Source organism: Mesocricetus auratus, unplaced genomic scaffold (genome assembly GCF_017639785.1).
Source record: "Mesocricetus auratus isolate SY011 unplaced genomic scaffold, BCM_Maur_2.0 Super-Scaffold_100006, whole genome shotgun sequence".
In the NCBI taxonomy this organism is placed as follows: domain Eukaryota; kingdom Metazoa; phylum Chordata; class Mammalia; order Rodentia; family Cricetidae; genus Mesocricetus; species Mesocricetus auratus.
The window spans coordinates 66,858,927-66,865,089 of NW_024429190.1; positions in this window are offsets into that span (position 1 = coordinate 66,858,927).

Sequence of the window (6,163 nt, forward strand, 5' to 3'; positions counted from 1 at the left end):
CTGAAACCACTCTGTTCTGGGTTATAGCCCATGCAGGCCACCTTGAATCCCAGGTGGTGAGAAACATCAGTTAATTTCAGAAATGCAGGTGAAAACCAATCTTTCTGTGGGGAAGCAGAACCTCCATTGCCAGGGCTGTTCATAAGGAATCGTTGTTATTAAGATCTGACCACTGAGACATGACTAACTTCCTGTGTGTTACTTTCAAATGTGTTTTGTAATGTGTTTATAATGTCAACAAAGTACATACGCAAAAGCCCACTCACAAGAAAGAAGCTGAATATACCTATAGCAGATTAATCAATATCTAAACAAAACCATTCAGAAATCTAGGCTCAGTTCAGTAACGTATACCGTGCACCCAAACTGCACTTAGGTGCTATAGTTTGTTCCTAGGAACACTGTAGGTTTACTAGACTATGAATGTATATTATTAAATATTTTTCCTTAATGTTTGCAACTTTGATCATAGGATTTAGGGCTGGGAGATAGCTCAAGGGGTTAAGTGCTTGTTGCACAGCCTTCGGCCTAGAGTTTACAGAATTCATATGAAGTTAAACACTAGCACAGCTCTGTAAACTCCAGTGCTCCCCCGGCAAGACAGGAGATAGAAATAGGAGAATCCCCAGGAGTTCCAGGCCCGCTAGCCTGGCATATAGAGCAGCAACCAATAAAAACTGTCTTGAATAAGATGGAAGGAGAGAAGTACACCCCAGTCCCTCTGGCCTCCACACCCATGCACCTGCACTTACAGGTATGAACTGTTCATGTGTGCTCCTACACACGTGTCAGCACGTGAGGACACACACACACACATACACACACACACACACGAGGGGGGAGTGTGACAGAATCTTGTTTTAATCAGAGAAAACTCAGAATGGCCAAAATAGCCATGTGTACAAGAGTGAGCCATCTTGGGCAGTTTTCTGCAGCAACCAATGTATTAGTGTCAGTAAAAAAGAAAACATTCTGAATTATCGCAGTGCTGTGAGAATACAGCTCCTTTCTACTCAGGGAGCCTGAGAAAGCAAAACAATGACCTTACACATCGTGCAAAGCACGGACTGCTCAACCGACTAAGTAATAAAAATATCTGGTTATGCAGCATCAATTTATCTCAATGAATGGAGCTTTCAGAAAAGCCGTGAGAACTGTGAAGATAGCATCTAATCCAAACCGACTTTCCCCTGGTCCCTTTTGGACAACATATGTTTCCCAGTCCTACGAGCTACCTCCAAGCAGGAAAGAGGGTGACATGCAGTCATATTATTGTTAATTAACCACACTTGAAATCCAAATTCATGGTGTGATGTGTGCAGAATATGCTTTATTTTTAAACCTATATAGGATATTATATACATACACACATGCGTAGCAACATAGTGTCCTACTAATGTAATTATTGTCTTAGTTAGGGTTACTATTGCTGCGATGAAACAACATGACCTAAAGCAACTTGGGAAGGGAAGGAGGGTTTATTTGGCTTTCATGTCCTGATCATAGTGCATTGAGGGAAGCCAAGGCAGGAACTCAGATCCAGCAGGAACCCGGAGGTAGGAGCTGATGCAGAGGCCATGGAGAAATGCTGCTTACTGACTCTACTCCCCGCATCTTGCTCAACCTGCTTTCTTTTTCTTTTCTTTTTTGGTTTTTCAAGACAGGATTTGGAATCCTGGGGAGTTGCTGAGCATGTGAAACTTTAAAAATTCAATTTTGCTATAGTGGACAACCAATCCTCTCTTCACTGCCTCTTCAGTTGCCTTTATTTCTCCATTCTCTCTTCTTCTTAACTCTCCTTTATGGTAAAGTTTCTCTTAGATTCGCCAAATATTATACTGCTAAGAAGCCACCAGCAATTGTGTAGATCTCTGTCGTTGTGGCATAAAAGCATGTCAACAGGAAACTTGAGATTTACTGTAATGATACTCTGCTGGTTCAGACATACAGTGGTCTAGGGAGGAACAGGAAGTATCCGAAGCCAAAGACAGCACATAGCAGCCAGGAATGAGCTGGCAGTGGGCCACATTCTCTGGCTGGCACAGTCATATTTGTTAGGAACCATAAATAAGAGCCCCACAGCATGCCAACTAGGAGTGACAAAGGCTGGTGGTTTGTTAAGATTCAGCCAGGCTATTAGCAAAAACTCCCCGAATTTCACAGACAGAACATGGCCTATTCAATCATTTGTTCATATAGAGCTTATTCATTCAAGCAAGCAAACAGAAAACCCATCAAAGTCACTGTTTCTGGTTTACAAGAACTGATTCAAGTTACTCCCTGTTCTTATACCACACTGCTCCTCTCACCTATGAGTACATCATCACTAGTCAAACATGCTTGATAAGCAAGCTTCCTTAACATGGGGCTTCTTCAGTGCTAACATGCCTTTAGTGGCATCTTGGGATATCGTCTTAAGTTTTCTGTTTTATGTATCTCTAGCTGTAATGTTTCTACAAAAAGTGTTTAACGACCCAGTCAGTTTGTCCACTGACATCTGGGAAAATTCTAGAGTCACTTTTGTCCACAAGTGGAAGAAAAGTCACATTGAAGTATATGCTCTCTTCACATTTTCCCCTCTCCAAGCACCTTCTGTAACAGCTGCAAAGAGTTTTTTCCGCTGCTTCTGAGGTCCCTTCAGTCCATTGGATCAAGAAGGACTTTTATCTAAGAAGCACATTTAACAATAATCTATTCTACTGCCATGTACACAAAAATTGCATTTTATATGTCAAATGCAGATCATTCTAGAGGACCATCTTTTTAGCAAAGGGTATAATTATATCTGTAAGGATATGGACTTTCTTTATAGTAAAGCCAATACAGATGGAAAAAATAGGGCAAATATTCTCATGGAAAATCATAAGGATATTTTGAAGAAATGGATGATATATGGAAGGTCTCTCAAATGAAGCCACTTAAAGTCTTTTTACATTATCTTTTATATTTTCTTAGTTCCAAAGAAATATCTTCCTCCTAGGGTCTTACTATCCAATCCCCTCCAAAATATCCCAAGTACTTTGATGCAAAGAGACACTAATGTAAATGTGACGTGTAATAAAAATATTCCTCAATAGCTTGAGATATTGTTGATGTATATAGCCAGAGACATACTCACTCACTATACTAGTGAGACACTTCTGAAGATAAAGGGGTTGAGGGAGGCTCCACATTAGTGTCCAGATGGTCTTGGTTGTGTTTTGCTTTGATTGGCTTATCTGCATTACATTAGAACATCTCTTTAGAAAGTCACCTACCAGGTATAAGGAATTCTTCTCACTTATGTATTCCAAAATACATTATCAGTATTTACTAGTTTGTGTTCTAACCAAATGGGCTTGTCATGAATCTCTTTTTTCAAGTATTGACTACAAAAACAAAACAAAACAAAAAAAAAGACTTGATCATGAACAGGAAACCAGATACATACAATGCAATCTGGTGTTGCCAAACAGAAATCTCAACCAAGAGTGGAAATTCTCTACATTAAATGCTACACTACAAGGATACTGGAGTCACAGGTCTATGTTAGATATCCTGGTGTTTGAGTATGAATGAACTTGATCCAGAAAGTGATCATCTCTTCTCCATTCATTTCCTGAGAAATCTTCCCTAAAGTTATCCTATACATTTAGGCCACTTTCTCAGTAAGGGATAATTTTACTGGATGAAACAGAATTCAATTACTGTTATACAGATTGCTCAAAATAAGGAAATGATAACTGTGGAGACCAGGGCAATAGATTAAAAATATTACTGAGCTGGGGCTGGAGAGATGGCTCAGTGGTTAAGAGTACTCTCTGCTTTTGCATAAGAGCTGACTTCAGTTTTCAGCACCCACTTTGGGGCATGCAACATCTTCTGGCCTCTACAGACCCCCCCTCCACACACACACATCAAATTTTTTAAAAGCATATAACTAGGAACCTGGCTCCCCATCTTTCTATCCTATCCTGCTGTCCTTACTGTGTGGGACTCATGCTCAAGGTTAGAACCATAGCCACAAGCTTCAAGAAAGTGATAGTAAATTATCTCAGATTGACCTCGATTACCAAGCCAGGAATCCTCTAATGAGGAATCTAAAGATGCTGGGTGGAAAAGGGACATTGTCTACTAAGCATCCTTCTCTGTGAGGTGAGGTATCTCCTCTTTTATCTAAGAAGCACATTATTAGAAGCTGAATATGTTACAACAGCTGTTTCCTGTTAGTATTAACAAGTAAAATAAGTTTGTTCAACATCTGACCAATGTGAGGTGATGCTTACCCTAAGCAATCGATCTTGTTCCCTGTATATACATTTTGTTTCATTCTTCATGTTGATGACTTAAGCAATTTTGTACAATGGGCTCACTGATGTTACTATCGACTCTATTGAATTTACTACCTTGGCTGCTTTATAAAAGCTTCAAGGACACAGTGTTCTTCAGCCTTCCAATACTTCAGATTACACCCCCCCCACTTGATTGACATCTTCCTTATTCAGCATATTGAAGCCACCCCTCCCCCTAACTCCATCTCTTTCCCAAAGCCCGACCTGACTTATTTTTGTCTAAGAGAAGGAAAAACAATTACAATCTCAATTTCAAAACTAATCATTGAAATGCAGTGTTTTAAAAAATTATTTTAGAATTCAGACATTCCTTGATTTGCAAGGCTTCACTTGGGAGCTTTGGGCTATAAAATGGTGTGAAAGTGATCTCACGGCATTAGAAGCTGCTTCAAATGTCTGCTTTCCTGTGTAAGGATAAGGAAGGAAGGAGTCTCTCAAGGTGCTGGGCAGCCTCAGAGATCCACAGCACCATCAGCCTTGTGGTGATCAATACTCCAGTGCACTGCATTCCTGAGTAATGAGATTTACTGGGTTTTGTTTGTTAAATTCATTTCCAACTTATGGTGTGCTTAAGGCTGCACCTTAATGGCAGGTTCAACTTGAAATTACATTTCTTGTTCCTTTTCCATTGCTACTAGACACTGCTGGGCTACACATTCCTCAGTTTACCATGCAAAGACCTCTTAATGTCACAATGTGCTTTCCCAAGTTCTTTTCCATCGCTTTCATGTTTGTAGTATGTACCCCTTCCATTTGTACAATTGCTCTTCCTAACCATTGTCATTCTGATCATATTGCACACTCCCAATAGAGTACCTGTCACTCATTCTTGTGTGCCATTCAGGGCTCTCCAATTTCTCACTAACCTGAACCTAAATTTGGGAAAGCTTAAGCAAGAAGACCTTAACTGGCTTAGATAGCTGAAAAGGTCCATTTGAGAACTTAAAAAACAACCAGGAAGTTGAAGTGATGTTATCAAGTGTGGTCCTCATCCTCATTTTCCTTTCCTTTCCCTCTGCCTGTCTCCCCCTTTCCTCCAAGCCCCTCCCAGCTACCTGCTGTCTTCACTTACTTCTTTTGCTGTTCACCTCCTCTTCCTCTGTGTTGGAGTCAATTTCATTTTGGATCTTTCCACGTACTAAACGTCCATAACTTCAAATTTAGCAGCCCACAGAAAACCAAAGTTCCTTTCCACTAGAGGAGCCGTATATTCTTCAAGGTAATATAAGTGCTGCCAGACTGGCTAAACTTGGGCTTCACTGGAACCAGGGATGGGTCAACCCCATTCAAATTACACAGCATGAAGGAGGGAGAGGTTGCCATTAGAGAAAAATCAAAGTGATTTTACCTGGAGACAAGGAAACAGCTCTGGTTAGACAAAACTAAGGCACTTGGTACCAGCAAAGCTACAGTCCTTCAAAAAGCTCTCTAATGTTTTCCCACCGCAGAAGTCTTTCATGTCTCAAATTGGGTTTGATTTGTACACATTTAATTCTCTCATTTATGGTGCTGCTATCTCTCTCATAGCTGCCACAATATTTTGTGTTGTATGATCTCTGTAATTTATCTTACAGTCTTTGTATTTTATTACAATGTCCTAATGAGGCCCTCCTGATCTACTGAGTGCTAATAAAAGCTATGTATTTATTGAACTAAATAAATTTTGCATTTAATATTGAGTCCTAAAATCTAATGCCATCAATAAAACTAGAAATAATGTGTTTTATTAAACTAAAAGGTAGTGCTTAATTTCTACAGTTACAGCAAGTATGCAGAAACTTGTAACTTATAATTAGGTGTTTTAAAATAATTTTGATTTTATATGTGATCAT